Source organism: Mastigoproctus giganteus, chromosome 7, assembly GCF_048544385.1.
Source record: "Mastigoproctus giganteus isolate SK-2022 chromosome 7, ASM4854438v1, whole genome shotgun sequence".
In the NCBI taxonomy this organism is placed as follows: domain Eukaryota; kingdom Metazoa; phylum Arthropoda; class Arachnida; order Uropygi; family Thelyphonidae; genus Mastigoproctus; species Mastigoproctus giganteus.
The window spans coordinates 19,535,436-19,556,133 of NC_143581.1; positions in this window are offsets into that span (position 1 = coordinate 19,535,436).

Here is a 20,698-nt window from a genome sequence, read left to right on the forward strand (position 1 = left end):
GCTTTCTAGTAAATACTTTTCCACTTACACGTTCAAACCAAATTGGTGCACCATACGTTACCATGGGGATAAATACACATTAATATAGCAAGTTCAGCGCCTTACCTTTTATTCCCCAGCCAACTCTAGTGATTCGAGTAATCATGCCAAAAAATTTCCTCACCTTTTCCGATAGATAAGTAACATGTGAGTTGAAAGTCAAAGATCCGTCAAACATAATGCTTAGATAGTTTAATTGCCGTGTCGATTTTAGGATCGACCCATTCATTCTAACAACCTGGGGTTTTATACTCGAAAATTGATCCTTAAAGACAATTGTCCTTGTTTTGATTCCTGATACAGTCAGTTTATGTAACTTACACCAGTTATTAAGTTCAAAAAAAACCTGCTGTGACCTGGTTTCTAGTTGCATCCGTGTATATTGTGAAAGTGTTCGCATTCTTGCCTTTTAATACATCCTCATAAGCAATCACCTATACTTTTGCTATCACTGTATGTGTAAAATAATCATGCTGTCTTGTAGGAAGTCGTTTTGTCTGCTCTGGCTGGTATCTGCAATAGGGGAGCAGTTATCTAAACACTATCTTACTACCATAAATTCGGGTAATTCACAGCATGGGACCGACACTTGATCGCGAAGAACGAACATTGAGGAAGTACGTTTCATGTAAATGACGTGAAAGGCTTCGATTCTCGGCAGAGATATCGGAGTAATACCGATTAGAGAATATATTTTTGGGTGAAATTCGAACTAGAAAATCGCAAGGCTATTGTAGTGTGATAATTGATGGGAAACTATAGACTTTTGGAAGTGATGATTAACACCAGATAGTCTACAGATGCACCCCCATGCAGTACCAAAGTTTCTCTCTCTCACCGCTTTAAAATTCCATTTTATTTGCGTCAGGCATCGATGACAAGAAACCAATGGTTTTTCTTTCCCCCACTAAATCGGTCTATTAGCCAATACCACTTTTCCTATTCCAAAAGGGGGGACCTATTTATACCAAAGTGAGACAAAGGAAAATCGGAGGAATGACTTGGATTTTTACAGAGGTAGTTTGACACGAAGAGATCGGACCGAGATCTGTGAGGGAACGGCGAAGAGAGAATCTTCCCACAGTCGTAAGAGTGAGAGGCACTTAAAAATCGGAAGTCGTTGAAGAATAAACCGAAGCAAGAAAGAGGAAGGAAGAGATGTCAATAAAACCCTTCTTGAAGGAAGACAACTCAGTACCTGAATCCCTGAAGACATTCAGAAGTTGTTTTGGTAAGTTTACTCTAGTTATTACGGTAAATTAACTTAATCAGTTCTGTAATAGATTCCATCTCGCCCTTTAACTTATGTCTCATGCTCACATTTCTCCTCATAAGTATACACAGTGATAAGTATCTAATTTGCTATGTTTAAACGTCAGAAGCTCTTAGTTATACTACTCTTCAATAAATGTCTTACCATTGTTACTATCAAACTTACTAGTCAACCTCATAAAAGCACCCAAACACTATAATAGCTTGGATCCTTGTGTTTTCTCGGAGATCCAGGAATGATTTTATTCTAAGGATACATGAAGAACACAAACCGAATGCTACACATGTAACCCACATTTGTTAATTTATAAAGAGTAGTGAGTTCTCTTAATACTTGTGTAATCAATTAACTGACTGTCAGCAAATACTTCGTAAAGATATACACAATAAACTTTGCTATATTTGCTTACCTCTGTCTCTGTCTCTGGACTAATCTCTAATACACGTATGATAGTGCTATACCATTATTCAAAAGAGCCATTAATTGAGGCCACTCTAGAATCCCTGCCATCTGGAAAGGGAGGGCAGAGTGGAGAACACAGCGCATCTTGATGTTGCAGTTTACTCTTTACTTCTCAGAGTAAATTTAAGAACACAGGATTCAGTCCTAAATAAACCACTAGACGCTCATTTAAATCCCAGCCTTTCTGGATTCCTATTTTAGTGTTTGAAGCTTGTCTAGAAATCTCGTTGTTTACATTAAACATTGGCCAGCAAGCGCCCTACACTCTAACGGAAAAAGCTGCGGAACAATATCCTTCAATAAGCAACACAGGATCATCGGCATATGCCACCACCTCTGTATGCTCGAACTCGCTACGCAACCAGTCCTCCAAAACTAGGTTCCACATTAGTAGTCCAAAAACCGATCCTTGTGGGCATCCCCTGGTCTCCTCTCGTACAATAGAATCAACCGACGATTTAACAGTCACTGTATGGTGCGTGAAATAGTCCTTTACCACCCTAAAGATATTAGTTGAACAGCCTGCAAGTCTCAACATCATAAGAACGCTGCTCCATTGAATGGAGTCAAAAGCTCTCTCAAAGTCAATAAAGGTTCCAAGGACATACTTACTGTTCGAGCTTAATATACTGTATAGTTTCGCAATTCCCGAAGCGCATCTTCTGTTCCACGACCTGGAGTAAAACCATATTGTCTGCCAGACCAGCCTAAGTTTTTTTCAGTATAGTCAATAATCCGTCTCGCCAGCTTTCTTTCAAACACCTTTCCTAATCCAGGGAGGAGGGCAATAGGTCGATAAGATCGTGGTTCATTCTTTGGCCTAGATGGTCCCTTCAGTATCAGCTTTAATAGGGCATCCTACCATGGTGATGAAAAGGCGCCGTCACGCAGGCAGCTATTAAAAGCTTCAAGAAGGATCCCTGGTATCAGTCGATGAGCCCGTTTAATGACCGCTCCTTCAATGAGGTCCATCCCTGGGCATTTATTGTTCCTTATGCGTTGTACCGAATCACAGAGTTCAATCAGGCTAAAGGGATCCTCGTCATGTACCCCAGAGTAAGCATGATTAAGCCTTTTCATCAACATCTGTTCCTCGTCGTCTTGCTCAGAGATAGTATCTCCAAAGTGATGATCTAAAATCGCAGACATACTTTCCCTCCAACTCGTACTTTCCTGGTCAACACCTCCAATAGAGTATTCTGTATCTCCATTATATATTTTAGTCTTGCCAGTACGTAGCTTATATACAATTCCCCATTGGTTCTCATTGCCCACTGTTCCAACCAACGATCTCCAGGCAGTTAATTTTGATTTAGATATCATACGCACGTACGCGCTCCGCATCCTCTGAAACTCTACTTTAAGAACATTAACTTCCTCCTCCCCATTGTTACGATTATTTCTTTGGTACCTTTTCCGCGCTTTATGAACCTGTTCTCGAAGTTGGCTTAACTCACCAGACCACCATTTAACTGGAATCCTATTACAGTTCTTTTGCTTCATAGATGTCCTGGAAGCCTCAAAGAGAGAGCGCTGAAGTACTCCACTGCATTCTCTCCAGTCATCTGACTGAATGTCCCAATAACCAGATTGCCAAGTCGGACATGAATATATTCGTCAAACCAATTCCACTTTGCATTTTCGATAGCAAATCGTCGTAACTGTTCCTGAGATGGAGCTAGTTTTGTTATGTCCCTGACAGAAAATTACAATGGCCCGATGATCAGAGCAGATCCAGTCTGCTCTTAATCGCCGATCGCCCACGATACCAGCTGCCTTTACGTTACAGATTGTCAACTCAATATTTGATTCTCTATTAACAGTGAAGAAAGTACTATCTGAACTTGGTAGATTTTGTATAAACAATTCACAACAAGCCAAAAATTCATCTAGTTGACTGCCACGACCATTTGTAGTTCTATCAAACCACGATGCTGAACTTGCGTTAGAATCCATCACAAATATTACTACCCACACGTTTTGAACCAGTTCCATGTACCTGATGTAGAAATTAATGTCTGTTGAGTGATGACAATACATATAACATAGACAGAATGATGCAAGATCTGACTCTACCTCTGTGCACACCAACTGTGAAGAGCACAACGAATTTATAACAGTAATAACTATGTTCTTATTAAACACTACAATTGCAGCTCTTAAGTCTGGTTCATCTGCACAGAGTACACGTGCTGAAAGTGGATATCCTGTAGGCTGACCTTTCACTAAGTATGGTTCCTGTATGCAGGCTATATCAATATTCTCTCTGCTGCGCACTAGTCTAACTTCATCAGCCACCGATTTTGTTCTCTGAGCATTAATCTGTAGTATACGGAGGTTACCATTCGATTTTGCATTGTACTGATTAAGAATTAAGTGATTATCAATATCTGCCATTAACGTTATCAAATTGCCGTGCTTTTTCTTTGACTGACTTAACTGCATTCAAGTATTCAGGACACTGTTTACTCCTTACAGAATGATTTTCAGCTCGATTTTTTGCCTTACAATTGGAACAGATCGGTTGTTCTCGCTGATGAGTACAGAATGTGTAGGAGTGTCCTATACCTGCACAGTGACTGCAGAGAGGGTCTGTGCGATAACATGTTCTGGTTGTATGATCAAATCCCTGACAATTGTAGCACAAAGTAACTAAATGAAAGTCATTGAACTTATACGACATGAAGCCAATGAAAATCCTACCATGCAGTAACAAATGACTTCTAATACGCCCTGACACCCGGAGGACCCAATTATTTCCTGTTTTTGCTTTATTAATACTAAAAAAACGGACAAATATCTCCCTATTCACTTCCTCCATAGAGATGTTCATATTTAGTAAATTTTTGTTTTATGTCTTCTAACAGGTCTTCCTTATTGATCGTTTTATCCACATCATACAATATTATTTTTCGCCCCGTCTCTTTTGCAGTCGACAGAATCATGCCCAATCGTTTAATGCTCTCGCATTCCTTTACCTCTTGAAGCTCCTTTTCTGTTTGCACCTCCAATACCACACCATTACACCTAATCTTCAGAAGCGGGTCGAACAAGACAACGATGGCGAGATCAAGACCACCTTCAAGAGCTACAACGGAACAGGTCTTAAAAGACCTAAGCTAAACCAAGTTCATAATGATGCTCATGATGATATTTTTCTGCTTTCATCATCACCTGAGAACGCAGCTAGCTGTGTTGTTGCACATGTGCCACTCACGTTCACATCCCCTTGAGCTGGTGATATAACATGTAAGTCAGTTATGGCCAGAGGTGTTGGATAACACCACCAACTCAAGGCACTCATGCCAACCACCAACAGTACATTATTATTATTATTATTATTATTATTATTATTATTACTAGCCATATAGTGCAAGGAAGCCTGAGGCTTATGCTGCACCAGCTAAAAAAAAATTTCCAAGTTACCCAGAGAGAGAGAGAGAGAGAGAGAGAGAGAGAGACAGAGAGAGAGAGAGAGAGAGAGAGAGTAGAAGGGAATCACCAAGAAGAGAAAAATGATGGTATCCAGCTCAGGACCCTGGGTGTGCCAAGCCCATACTCACCAGATGTGAGTCCCTGGGGTTATCCGGGTGGCATTGCCTCATGTTGCTTTCTGCACATGAGGATGTCTGGGAAAGGGACTGTAGAGGTTGAGCCCCTGCAAACGGATAAGTTTTCTTAGAAATTTTATCGTATTTTTGATTAATTAAGTTATTAGCTTTAGCATTGGTAGAGGCATATGATGCAAGAAAGCAAGCTTATATAGCATCAGCCAAAAAAAAAAAAAAACTTTCACGTTTCACCCATCCATTAACTCCAAAAGTTTCTTTAGTGCAGCCTTGAATTTACTTAAGCTGTTAACTTCCACAACGACTTATGGAAGCTTTTTCCGGCAATCAACCACCCCAGTGTTGAACCCAGAGCGTTTGCACTGTGGGCAGAATGTAAACTTTGGGGGTACATGCATTGGGGGAAGAATGTAAATTTCGATGGGGTACATGTAGTATATATTTTTTATTATTATTTAATATTTAGAACGTATGTATATGTTACAAACAAATCTGTATATTTATGCACATTTATGAAGGTTATAATAAGGAAATACGAGAAAACAAAATAGGAAACAAAAGGAAATATTTATTATTTAACATCTAAATACAAATAGTCAGTTCACAAAAACCACATTACTGAAAATAATCACAGTTTAATAATATGAAAATCACCGATTGAAATTTGCAATAAAAAAATTATGCAAATTATAATCAAACATTCAAGTACTGTATTGTAATAATCTTATTCTTTGCTTTTTTTGCATGTGTATCAATCACTTCATTTATTAATTTTTCAGATAACTCATTCAGTTCCTTTAAGCTTATTTTCATGCATTCTTGCAATATTACAGTACAGATGAATTATAATAAAAAGGTTATAAAATGTATTGTTTATAGGCTGCGACCAAACCGTCTTGTTTGCGGTAAAGTGTGTTTAGGGTCAAGTGGCACCAGGGATTTCCCCCATCTCCGCGTAGTTTACATTGTGGGTGAACCAGTTGACTGGAAAAGCCAGAGATTTAAAAGTGTATGGACTTTGTATATATTTGATGCCTTGTACCGTTGTTCATCTGGTCATTTAGCCGCCAGACCCCTACTGAGGTCCGACGTTGTCCCACTTTAGCCCCGTGGAGGCAGACCACGTACTCACTAGTATATAGTTCACTCTGGCAGGTCCTGCCATCTAATTTCCTAAGATTTCAGTGGCTAGGACTTTAAAAAAAAAAAAAATAATAATAAAAAATAAAAAAAAAAAATAAATAAATAAATCGCGTACGCGTCGCGGGGAGCGCTAGAAGTCCAAAATGTTGGGCAAAATTAATTTAGATTGGTGATTTTAGATAGTGTTGGGCGTGTTCACGTTGCTATCAGATAGAGTGGGGTGAAGGCTGAAGACTGGGGGGCAAATAGACAAAAATATGGAGCCGAAAGGGAAGGCAACTCCAGTTTACAGTGGGGCATGCCCATGCCCCACCAGAGGGAAGAAATAGGGTGGCAGGGTGGGGAGGGGACAGATCACTGTCCCCTCCCCACCCTGCCAGGAAGAGGTGAGACAGTGAGCCAGACAAGAGAGCTGGCTCAGGTTGCCAATGTGGCCTGTGTGCATGGGTGGGAGCAAACCAGACCACAGGGTCAGGTCCGCACCATCCAGAAAAACTTGAGGCCCGGCAGAGGCGATCCAATGTTGGTTTGGCTGAACAGGTTGTGCAAAATGTCACAGTTGGGAGTCATTCATGGGACTGTTGTCCCGTCCGGTAGTCAATGTTCTGGGAAGTGGAGTTTTCTCACTTCTCATAAGAGTTCCAGTTTTGTCTTGCATGAAGGATCAAGCAGTCAAACCTGACATCTGGTTGGGGATCTCTGAGAAGCTTTGTTTGACACATCTATTCGAAGTTTGCAGGCAGAGGAATGGTCAAGCGTCTAGCATACAGGTTCTGGGCAAACTTGGTGAACGCTATATATGTGGCTTCATCTTCCAGTAAGTAGTGTTCCCGGTTTTTGGGATTAAGGCGCACTTGGATGATTAATTCAACACGAAGATCTTCATAAAATTCGCAGTCATACATCTGGTGTCCCCAGGTCTCCACAGAGCCACATGCACACATTGGGTTGTTTTCGAGTCCGAGAAGGTGTAATTTGTGGCGGATCGCTCCATGTCCTGTTAGGAGATACGTGCTGTACAATCCAGGGCAAAGCCATACCGGATACTGTGGGTATATTTGTTGTAGATCGGGGAGGAACCTCCGCGTGACTTCCCCTTTTGTGGAGGTCGTCCAGCGCTGCTGCCATATCGATCGCAAATAGATCTGGAGTCTTTTCTTCTCCACTGTCCGATTTGCAGTTGGGTCTGTGGTGTGATCCTGGAAGGTAGTTGGATTTCCTCGTCTAAGCTGCTTTAATATGCCTAGGCGAATCACTTCAAGATCAAGAGGGAGGGTCCCAGTGAGTACTTGCAGCGCATGAGTAGATACAGTGCGGCACGCTCTGGTGAGGGTTAATAAAATCGGTCGGTGAATGATGTTGAGTAGCCGACGGTTTACCGCCGTAGAGGCCTTATGGTGCCAGACACCAGAAGCATATGCAATCGCAGGGATGATGGCTGCTTTGGTTCTTCTTTTCAGCCCCCAGTCGCGGCGGGTAATCCTGGCAAGCATGGCAGCATAGTTTTTCCTTTTCTTCTGGATGTATTTTAAGTGGGGTGTAAATGATAAATTTCGGTCCAGGATCACTCCTAGGTACTTGAGTTCTGTGGCCAACTTGATCGATCTGTTGTAGATTTTTATCTGCGGTGGTCTGGTAGGAGTTAGATATCCCTTTAGTAGGATAGATTGGGTTTTGGTGGCAGAGATATTAAGGTGATGAGTTTCGGTCCACTCTCTTAGTGTAGAAAGTGCTGAGTTGGCAAGCGTTTCCAGTTGTGCTCTTGAATCAGCAGAGAGGATTAGGGAGAGGTCATCTGCGTATGCGAGCGCTTGCACACCCCCCAGTTCCAGGGAGAGGAACTCATCCAGCACGTAGTTCCAAAGGAGGGGACCCAGTACAGAGCCCTGAGGGCAGCCCCTGTGTACCTGACGTTCAACCTTGCAGTAGGGAGCCTGCACTAGGACCTTCCTATTGTTCAGGTAGCTCTGAATGCATCCATATAGGTTTGATGGCAGGTTGGCAGCTCTTAGTCTTGCGAGGATGCTCTGCCACCAGAGGGCGTCGAACGCCCCAGCAAAGTCCACAGAAATGAGAAGAAGGTACTTTCGTTGGCAGTTTGACGCGGCATTCATGATATATTCTAGTGCATCCAGAGTGGATTTTCCCCTTTTGAATCCGAATTGTTTGTCTGTTGTTAAATTTGCTGCGGTGTAATGTACTTCAAGCCTCTGTCTAAGAAGTTGTTCCAGGACTTTGCTGAGTACAGACAGGAGGGATATAGGTCGGTAGGACTCCGGTATATGTTGCTGCTTTGATGGGTTTTTTATGATTAATTTTATGCTGGCTACCTTCCAGTCCGAGGGGAACCAGCCCTGACGAAGACAGTGGTTATATAAGTCTAACAGCAAGTTCGGGACATACTCGGCCACCTTTTTTACCAGTTCTGGTTCAAGCATGTCCAGTCCTGGAGTTCTTTTGTTTTTTATTTTTTGTATGGCAGTTTGTAAATCTTGCAGAGTGAATGGTTGTTCCACTCGGGCCGATTGGTAGGTTTTGTTGGCGTGGCACAGCTGATGCTGTTGAGGTGTGTTGTCCTCTTCGATGGGTTTGAAGGTGGCATTTAGAATGTTGTTGACGGTGTCCTGCCAGTTTTTATTGTCATGGTGCCTTGTGGGGTGATGGTGGAGGGCGTAACCTCTCCCCTTGGTAACTTGTTTGTGGTTATTCTATATATGATGCTCCATAGGTCTGTATTGCCGACTGTGGAAACCAGATGCTCCCAGGACAGTTTCTTCCGCTTCCTGATCATCGCAGTGTAGTTATTCCTGGCCTCCCTGTATTGTTGTCTGAGGGGTTCAACCTCAGGAGGAGGAGGCCAGGACCGTTTGGCTCTTTGGAAGGCACGTCTTTTCCTGTTCATATCTCTCCTAAGTAGGTCAAGTTCCTGCGACCACCATGGCACAGCGCCTGGCCGGGGGCCCTTCTCCGGATCGACTGGTCCGCTGCTTGTAGGATGGCATTAGTGACAGCATGCTGGTGTTGATCGGGGGTTTGGTTGTGGAGGTTATACAAAGGAAGGATTAGTATTAGTATTAGTATTAGTATTAGTAACGGCCGTATGGTGCAAGAAAGCCTATGGCTTATGCTGCACCAGCCAAAAAAAAAAAAAAAAAAAAAAAAAAAAATCCGAACAAAACAATGATAAAAACAAAAATTAAATAAATAATAATAATTAATAAAGAAATAAAAATAATAAAATGAAATTAAAAATTAAATAAAAAGGAAATTAATCCTATCATCCTATGCGCTTCCCTTACCCGAAAGTACTATCCAGATGACCTTTGAATTTCCCCAAACTGTCGGCCTGATTAGCCACAAGTACATTCTTCCTCTGAAAAAAAAAACGAATAAAGGGAATGTGAAAAGTATAAAGTGAAAAACCGCCGACGATTGAATTAGTGGCTGCAGTAGACTCTCCTGAAATCTGCAGGACACTTTATAATTAAAATAACATCTGTCAGGAACCAATTAAGTCAAACGAACTCAAACCTATTCGCGGCCTGTGATTTTGTTTGTGATATACAAACAAAGAATTAGTTGCAAGTAGACCGTTTGTGTGAACACTATCAAGATATGGTTCGTGTGAAAATAAAGGGAACCTGAAAACCATAAAACGAAAATGCGGACACTTGAAATAGTAGCTTTAAGTTACTGTTAAAAATGCTATAATTTTTTATCCCTTTCGCCCGCTTTTAAGAAGCATTTATTCCTCAAAGTGCCCTATACTTTTTCTGCAGCCTGTATAACTAAAATAACGTCACTCTACATCGGAATTAGTTGCATTTCACTTTCGTTTTCGGACGCCCCAGGGGATGCGGTCATTGAAACATAATGCCTCCGTTAGGTGTCCAGTCAATTAGTGACGTCAGGCCCCTCTTCTGATAGCAGGCAGGCGGACAGCGAACACGTAAATGCCCCAAGAACGACGAGGGGTGGACGCGACTTTTGTCGGAGAAAGGTGGTTAAGTAGAACATGAGACATGATATCTTACGCAATCGAATTCGATAAACATTAACTGTCATTTCGACATTCCGTGCATGGTAGTGAATCAATTTATGTCTGACAACCCCCCACCCCTGAAAACGACAGAAACTGCCCTATACAAATACGGATCATATTTCTCCACATAACATATCATTTTCAGTAGTGTCTAGTCGCAATAGGCGACAGGACCTAAGGTTTGTTCTTTGCCCCATGTGGTTAACCCGTGAAACCAGAACTGGTCATGGCAAACACAGAAAGGGATGGGGGCGCAGAGGTATATATATGAAAAGAGGATAGGAAGAGAGAGAGAACTTTTGGGTGAGACTTGTTAGAAAGCAGAGATCAGAGGGGGATTTGGGAGATTTTTGGAGCGTTTTGAAAGCTAGGAAGAGAAGATAGAAGAGAATTCAAAATGAACCGCTGGTCCAGAACTATGGCCCTGGAGGCGGTGCAGGGTTATACGGGCAAGTCAACCCTTGTTGCTTAATAACAAACTATACTAAATTGCCCAGAGTCGAACCTACCCTCCTCTTGTTGTATTCACATTTTGACATCTCTCCTCGTGGATACATCCAGACAATTGTTGTATCAATTCTTAGTACTCAGGTTTTAACAGATAATGTGACTTATCAACCTCGTTGTCAAAATACTAATTATACTATTAAGTTGACATATTTTCCTGTTCTAGCATTAGAACAGTTGTATGTTATGACAGACACCAATCACTTTGGATACTTGTGAGAGCAATGAGGAAAGAGCCCACATGAAGAACACTGTTCATTTGTTACTCACTAGCAGTAATGTTTTAACCTGCTATCTAGTTAGTACCCAACCAGTCGTATACAGGTGTTACCCAAATCATGACCAATTATATAACGATTTATTGTACAATTTAGCATGTTTAATAAACCTTGTTTTGTTATTGATTTTGCCTTGTGACTATTCTCTGCTACACATAATTCACTGAACAAAGTGTGGAAAAGAAGTATAGTTATGCGGTGCTTTGGAGCCCAATCACATAGAAAGGAGCCCAAAGTAAAATCACAACGCAATCCTCGATGCTGCGAGCTTACTCTCAGTGACAATCTGAGTGAGTCTTGAGGGTACAGGATTTATTGTCCTTATATACATTTCTAGATGATCATATGAAACCCAGGTTTTCTGGATGCAAATATTAGAGTCTGGTCTCGACAGAAGCTGTATGGTTCACAGAGAACGTTGATTGGCAAGCACACACTATAACAGAAACACCTGTGGATCATTACAATTTGTGCAGCCAGAAATATTTAATTATTTAATCAAGCCAGTTTAATTATTTTGAAATGTCGTGTCTTTTCAATTTCAGTGATTTATTTTCGCCTTGTACTACCTAACAAGTACCAGACTTAGTTGATGCGATTTTTTGCGTTCTGTTTATTTGACATAAATTTATTGAATTCGTCTTTTATAAAATTAAAATTATTATTTTTCACCGGGGGGGGTTTATTCCACCATGGGGCGAAACTCACCTCCGGTCGTCCCCCCTGGATTCAACACTGAACCACCCACTGGCTAAAGGAAAATTTCTGCAAATCTATTCCACAACTTTCTTTCCGCAATTTGAATTTATGCCCCCTCAGGTGTGGAATCTGATCAGCGGATGAATCCCATTAGCATTAAGCTTACTCAAACAGTTCAAGGCCTTATACACCTCAATCATATCATCTCGCAGGTGCCTAGTCTCCAGACGCTGCAATTTGTATAATTTCAGCCTATCTTGGTAACAGCAACCCTTTGTTCCACTCACTATTCTCGTTGCCCTTCTCTGTACTCGCTTAAGTAGCTCCACATCTTTCCTAAAATGTGGACTCCACACAAGCATGCAAGTTCATGGTGTGGCCAAACCATTGCCTTAAACAAGGGGGTAATCACCTCCTTTTCCCTGCTAGCAAAATGTCCATATATCATTGACAAAACACCATGAGCTACTCTTGCAGCCTATCTGCACTGCTCAGAAAACTTGCACAATTATGCCTAGGTCTTTTTCATTCTCCATGACCCTGAGTGTATTCCCGCACAGTTGTTATGTTACTCTGGGGTTACTGCTACCCATATGCAGTATTTTGCGTTTATCAATGTTAAACTTCAGTTGCCACCTCTCAGCCCATCTTTTCAAATTTTTGGGATCATGTTGCAGTAAGGTACCGCCCTTACTGTATTAACATGAAGGTTGGTAGGGATCAACCTTCATGTTGTCTGCAAATGTGGTCAGTAAGCCTGATATACCTTCATCAATATGATTGATAATTAGAGAAAACAACAATGGGCCCAACAAAGAAAACTGAGGAATCCATGCACTAGTCGCAAATAAATATTTGTAAAATACAAATATTATTTCGTGTTATAGTAGTAGTAGTAGTAGTAGTAGTAGTAGTGGCATGTGATGCAAGAAAGCAAGTGTATGAGCTTATGCAGCATCAGCCAAAAAAAAAAAAAAAAAAAATCACACCATTCCCTCCAAATGCCTGTCCAGCTCCTCCTTAAATTTATTCAACCTATCAACTTCCACAACGACAGATGGAAGTTTGTTCCAGCAATTAACCACCCGCTGGCTAAAGGCAAATTTCCGCACATCTATTCTACATCTGTCTTTTCTTAATTTTAATTTATGCCGCCTTGGGTTCGTAATCTGAACAAGTGGAACGATCCCATCAGAATTCAGTGTGCTCAACCCATTCAAGGTATTATACGCCTCAATCAGATCACCGCGCAGGTGCCTAGTCTCCAGCCACTGCAATTTGCAGAACTAAAGCCTCTCTTGGTAAGAGGATCCCTTCATTCCCCTCACCAATCTTGTTGCCCTTTAGCATTAGCATTAGCATTAGTAGAGGCATATGATGCAAGAAAGCAAGCTTATTCAGCATCAGCCAAAAAAAAAAAAAAAAAAAAACCCTCTCCCATTTCACCCCTCCATTCGTTCGAAATACCTGTCCAGTTGAGCTTTAAATTTGTTTAGGCTATCAACTTCAACAACAAGTGATGGAAGTCGGTTCCACCAACCAACCACTCGCTGGCCAAAGGCAAATTTCCGCACATCTATCCGACATCCGTCCTTCCTCAATTTGAATTTATGCCCTCTGAGGTGATTATTCTGAGAAAGATGAAGAATCCCATTGGCATTGAGCATGCTCAAACCATTCAAAGCCTTATACACCTCTATCAGATCACCTCGCCGGTGCCTAGTCTCCAGACTCTGCAATTTGCAAAACTTAAGCCTTTCTTCGTAAGAGCAACCCTTTGTTCCATTTACTAATCTTGTTGCCCTTCTCTGTACCCGTTCCAGCAGCTCTACATCCTTCTTGAAATGAGGCCTCCAGACCTGTATACAGTACTCAAGGTGTGGCCTGACCATTGCCTTATACAAGGGGATAATCACCTCCTTATCCCTGCTAGAAAAATTCCTGTATATCATTGACAAGACACCATGAGCTACTCTTGCAGCTCGTCTGCACTGCTCAGAGAACTTCATATCTGCCTGCACAATTACCCCCAGGTCCTTTTCATTCTCCACCACTGTCAGTGTAGTACCGCAGAGTTGATACATTGCTCTGGGGTTACTGTTACCCATATGTAGTACTTTACATTTGTCAATGTTAAACTTCATTTGCCACCTCTCAGCCCATCTGTTCAACCTTTCCAGATCCTGTTGCAGCAGCATAGCGTCAGTAGTGTCCCTAACGACCCTGCCAACCTTTGTATCATCTGCAAACTTAGACATTAAACTTGATATCCCATCATCAATATCATTCATAAACACCGAAAACAACAATGGACCCAACACTGAACCTTGAGGAACTCCACTAATAACATTAGTCCACGTTGAGCAGTGTCCATTGATTACCACTCTCTGTCTTCTGCCACTCAACCATCCCCTTATCCATAGCAGCAATTTGCCTCCAATGCCACACTGCTCCAATTTGTGCAGCAGTCTTCCATGTGCAACAGTATCAAAAGCCTTTCTAAGATCCAAATATATAATATCAAAGTTATTCCCTGCATCCAGTTCTTTTGTGACTACATCATAGTATCCAATCAAATTGGTCAGGCAAGACCTGCCCTTAACAAAACCATGCTGCATCTGAGCTATAACTGAATTCTTGTCTAGATGATCCTGCAGTGCTTCTTTAACCAGTGCCTCCATTAATTTACCTTGAACAGAAGTTAAACTAACAGGTCTATAATTACTTGTGTCAGCCTTTGATCCTCCTTTGTGAATTGGGGTTACATTTGCACATCTCGAGTCTATGGGTACCTCCCCTGAGTCCAAAGAAGCTCTCATAATTATGGCTAGGGGTTTGCATACTTCCTTTGCTGCCTCCTTTAATATTACTGGATAGATCCCATCCACCCCAGGTGCCTTTTTTATGTTTATCCTCAACAATCTCTCCTCCACTTTCCTCTCAGTTATTACAAAATCATCCAGCTCACTGCCAATGTTTACTTTACCTACATCATTCTCCTTCCTGAATAACTCCTCATGCGTGAATGTAGATGCAAAATACTCGTTTAGATTGTTAGCCACCTGAGCAGGATCCTCAACTGTTGAACCATCAATATCCAGTGGACCAATCTGATTCATCCCTTTCCTTCTCGAGTTCAAGTATGTAAAGAACTCCTTTCTGTTTTTCTTTGCATCCTTTGCATCCCTTCTCTGTACACGCTCAAGCAAATTTACATCCTTCCTGAAACGAGGCCGCCACAACTGTACGCAGTGCTCAAGGCGTGGCCTGACCATTGCCTTATAAAAGAGACAAACACCTCCTCCTCCCTGCTAGCAAAATTCCTATATATCATTGACAAAACCCTATGACCTGCCCTGGCAGCCTGTCTGCATTGCTCAGAAAACTTCATATCTGACTGCACAATTACTCCCAGGTCTTTTTCATTTTCTACCACCTTAAGTGTAGTACCACACAGTTGGTAGGTTTCTCTGGGGTTAATTCTACCCATATGCAGTACTTTGCATTTGTCAATGTTAAACTTCAGTTGCCACTTCTTAGCCCATCTGCCCAAATTATCTAGATCCTGTTGCAGTAGCAGACTACCATTACTGTCATTAACAACACTGCCAACCTTTGTATCATCTGCAAACTTCGACACTAAGCCTGATATACCTTCATCAATATCATTGATAAATATACAAAACAACAGTGGACCCAACACCGAACCTTGTGGGACTCCACTAATAACATTAGTCCACGAAGAGCAGCACCCATTAATTACCACCCTCTGTCTTCTCCCACCTAACCATCCTTTTATCCATTGTAGCAACTTACCCTTAATACCATTCTGCTCCAATTTGTACAATAGTCTTTCATGCGCAACAGTGTCAAAAGCTTTCCTGAAATCCAAATATATGATATCAAAATTATTTTTTGCATCCAGTTCCTTTGTAACCACATCATAATATCGTATCAAATTTGTCAGACAAGACTTTACCTTTAACAAACCCATGCTGTGTCTGAATTATTGCTGCAGTCTTGTCTAGATTATCCTGGAATGCATCTTTAACCGGTGACTCCATTATTTTACCCAGAACAGAAGTTAAACTAACTGGTCTGTAATTACTCGTGTCACCCTTCGATCCCCCTTTGTGAATTGGGGATACATTTGCACATCTCCAGTCCGTGGGGACCTCCCCTGAGTCCAAGGATGCTCTCATAATTATGGCTAAGGGTTTGCTTAGTTGCTTTGCCGCCTCCTTTAATATAACTGGATAGATCCCATCCACCCCAGGTGCTTTTCTTATGTTTAACTTCAACAATTTCTCCCCCACTTTGCTTTCAGTTATTAAAAAATCATTAAGTATCCTGCTATAATTTGATAACCTTCTGCCATTTTCAAACCTTAATAATTCCTCATGTGTGAATGTAGATGCAAAATACTCATTCAGTTTGTTTGCTATCTGAGCAGGATCATCAACAGTCGAACCATCGATGTCAAGTGGACCAATCAGATTCATCCCCTTCCTGTTAGAGTTTATATAAGTAAAGAAATCCTTTCTAGTTTTCTTAGCATCTTTTGCCAAGCATTTCTCGTAATCTGCCTTCGCCTGCCTAACCTCATTTGTGACCAGATTACAGACTAACTTATATCTGCCATAGGCTTCTGAGTCGCTTGAAAATTTATATGCATCCCATACATTTTTCTTCTCTGTTACGAGCCTCATTAGTTCATTAGATAACCATTTAGGCCTAAACCTTGAACAATATTTCTTAATAGGTATGAAACTTTTAGTAGCATCCACGATTAATTCCTTGAATGCTTCTCACTTAGAATTTACTGTTGGTGACATCGTCAGTTGATTCCACTGTACAGAATTAAAAATTTTCGGAGACCACTGTACTCACCTTTACGGAAGCAAAAAGCCTTTCCTTTACCCCTAATGGTAATTAAATCTTTAAGTAAATCCCACATAGTGACATAGTGACATAGTGTTTTTTGACAAGCGGCACCGGTGCTTTCGCACAACTCCGCATTTGAATCTCTTGTGAAGTAAGACAGTACAGTACTGTCAAGGCCAGATAGCATATGTTAGTATATGTTCATGTTTGCTTAGTGCGGGTTATGTTGTTCATCTGGCCGCTTAGCCTAGGCCAGATGCTAGTTACCAGACTGCTAGTTACCGTCACTGGCACTGGGAGCCGGACCAGGTATGTGGAAAGAGAACTCTGGCTGGCCGACCCTGGGGTTAGCCTGAGCTTCCCAGGGAGGGCCGAGAAAAAAAAAAATAATAATAAAATAAAATAAAAAAGAATAATAATAAAATAAAATAAAAATAAAAATAATAAATAATATAAAAAAATAAAAATAATAATAATAAAAAAAAAATTAATAAAAAAAAAAATAATAATAATAAAAAAAAATAAAATAAAAAAAAATAATAAAAAAAAATAAATAAAAAAAAAATATAAATATAAAATAAATAAATAAAATAAAATAAATAAAAATAAAAAAATAAATAAAAAAAAAAAAAAATTTTTTTTTTTTTTTTTTTTTGAAATAGGAGAAGGGGTGAGAGATTGAGGAGAAGAAAGAAGGTAAGCAGAAGAGAGAGGGTGAGGTAGGGTGGGCTCCCCCCTGGGGGGAGCCCACCCTACCTCAGGAAGAAGAGAAAAGGTTGTGAGGTCAAGTGACCCACAAAGTCAGATTGCCTAATAGCATGATCCTGCATTTGAAAGTCAAATGCCAGCCCCACTCCCAGAGGAGTATTTATATGAGTTCCTGCACAAGTAGGAAAATCAGATATTGTCATACACCTTGAAGAGAAGAGGTGCCAGCAAGTGAGTGGGTCCCACAATGGGCAAGGGGCCCAGGGTCAACAATTTAATCTTCTTCATCCAAGGGTGACTTGTAGGCAATGGGCAGTGTCCCACACTGGGACTTGGATAATCTTCTCTTAGGGGATGAGAGGAGGCACATGGATTCATGAAACTCAAGGATTGCTTGGAGTTCTTGTGGCTATTGTAGAAAAGTCCTTTTTGGGTTCGTGGGTTTGTCAGATAGCTTCCTTTGTGAACGTCGAGAGATTCCTGTTAGGTCATGACAAAGATCAATATTCTGTTTGTGTTTTCTTTGATTCCATTCAGGATATGTTCTGTGAATTGAGTTTTGGGTTCATTATAAGATGGGGGTGCGTTGAACAGTTTGCTGTAGGTGAATTTGACGCATTTCAAATACAGTCTGGGCAAAAGTAGTGAAGGCTTTGTAGTTGGTTTCGTCAATTATGTAGAGGTGTTCCTGCCCACTGGGTATATTTCCAGTTTTGGTAATTAGGAGACTTCTGGGTAAATCATAAAGAGGGCAATTATACATGAGGTGAATCCAGTCTTCATTGTCACCGCATGTGCAGAGAGGAGAATCGGTGAGACCCAGGGCATGCAGCTTGGCCCGAAACGATCCATGACCAGTGAGGAAGAACGAGACGTGAAGGCCTGGTGAGTACCACGGAGGAGGTTTTGGTGCAGTTATCATAACTTGTGGAAGAAATCTTTTAGTTGTTTCACCTTTGGTTGTTTGCTCCCAAGATCTTTGCCAATGCTGGAAGAGCTTAGTGTAAATCTGTTTCATTTCGTTTTTTGGATCATTAGCTAGATCGAGTGTTATATCCAGAATGGTGGTGGCAATTCCTCTCTTTATGCGGTATGCAAGGCCGCGACGAATAACCTCCAGGTCCAGAGGAAGAGTGCCTGCTAAGACCTGCAGGGCAGGATTACTGACTGTGCGGCATGCTCTAGTCACAGTGAGTAGGATATTGCGTTGAATTGTATGTAACTTTGCTTTATTACGTGCAATGATGGCACGAGGGAACCATATGGCTGCACCATAGCACACAGCTGGTAAGAAGATGGTTTTATAAAGTAGCATGAGAGTCCTCCTCTTCAAACCCCAGTCTGCTCTGCTAATTCTTACGATCATGGCAGTATAACGACGTATTTTATTGGAGAGGTAATTAAGATGAGGTAAGAATGTTAATCGGGAGTCAAAGGTTACTCCTAGATATTTTAGTTCTGTTTTGAGTTGCAATGTCTGCCCAGAGATTTTAATTTGGGGTGGTCTTCTTATGTCCAAGGATCCTTTGAGGAGGATTGTCTTCGTTTTTTCCCCAGAGATGACTAACTTGTGGTTGTTTGCCCAATTTTGGAGGATCGTTAAGGCAGGGGAGGCAATTTGCTCAAGCTGAGTTCTAGAATCAGCTTTGATAAGGAGGATGAGGTCATCTGCATAGGCCATGCAGTCCACAGGACCCAAATCCATAAGAAGAAATTCATCTAGTATCAAGTTCCAGAAGTAGGGCCCAAGAACCGAGCCCTGTGGACACCCTCTAACAACTGGTCGGGAGGTTTTCTGAAAATTTGTTTGAACAGTGACTGAGCGGTTGAAGAGGTAGTTCTGGAGACAGCGGTAGAGGTTGAGTGGAATATTGATTTGACGTAATCTCCTGACAATGCTGGGCCACCAGATGGAATCGAAGGCACCAGCAAAGTCAATGGAAATAGCCAGTAGATATTTTTCTGTGGTTGAGTTTGCTGTGTTGAGCAGATTGTTCATAGCATCTTCAGTGGAGCATCCTGGCTTAAAGCCATACTGCTTTGGAGAGTCTAAGTTGGCTGTCTGGTTGTAGGTGGATAATCTGGATTGAAGCAGCCGCTCCATTACCTTTCCCAAGACCGGGAGAAGAGCAATGGGGCGGTAAGATTTGGGTAGAGTAGGATCTTTATCTGGACCTTTTAGGATGAGTCGAAGCACTGCCTGTTTCCAAGAATCAGGGAAAATTCCTTTCGCAAGGCATTTGTTGAATAGTGCTAATAGGTGGTTTGGGAGATGTGTTGCTGCTTTCTTGATGACCTCAACCTCAATATTATCATGACCAGGGCATTTATTCATTTTTGTTCTGTCAAGTGCTTTGTTCATTTCCTCAGAGGTGAAAGGAGGTTCTATTTTATTGTTGGAGAAGGCCTGGTTGTCTTGTTTAATTTGCTTTTGTTCATCATTGAGGGGACTCTCATCTGTCTGAAGTAGGGCATTCAGAATATTATTCATGGATTCAGCCCATGTGTGTGTTGGATTGCCATCAGGAGTCAGGGTTGCATTTAACATCTCTCCCCTGGGCAGCTTGTTCATAACAATGCGATAAACGACCCCCCAAGGATCTGCGTTACCAGTGGTTGTCACAAAGTTCTGCCAAGACACTTTCTTTTTCTGCCGAATGAGGCTTGTGTAGTCGTTACGATATCTTCTATATGCTTCCCGTAGAGCCTGGACCTCAGCAGGAGGCCAGGAGTGCCTCGCTCTCTGGAAGGCTTTTCGGGCAGTGTGGACTTGCCGCCTTAGGTTTTCTAGTTCCTTGCACCACCAAGGGACAGCCTTTAGGTGCTTCTGACGTTTTTTCATAGTTCTCTCACATGCTTGTTGGAGTGTGCTTGTTAGGAGGGAGAGGTGCTCCTGTGGATCAAGATGGTTTAGTTGGGATGTATCCATTTGTAGCTTTGATTTTATATTGTCCTTGAAGGCATTCCAGTCAGCTGTTTTGGTGGAGTATCTGATGATATCGTGGTAGGTGGGAGGAGTACTATCAAGTTGTCTAGATAGATGGAAGGAGATGGCCCTGTGGTCTGAGGTGGTCCAGGCCTCATGAACCATCCA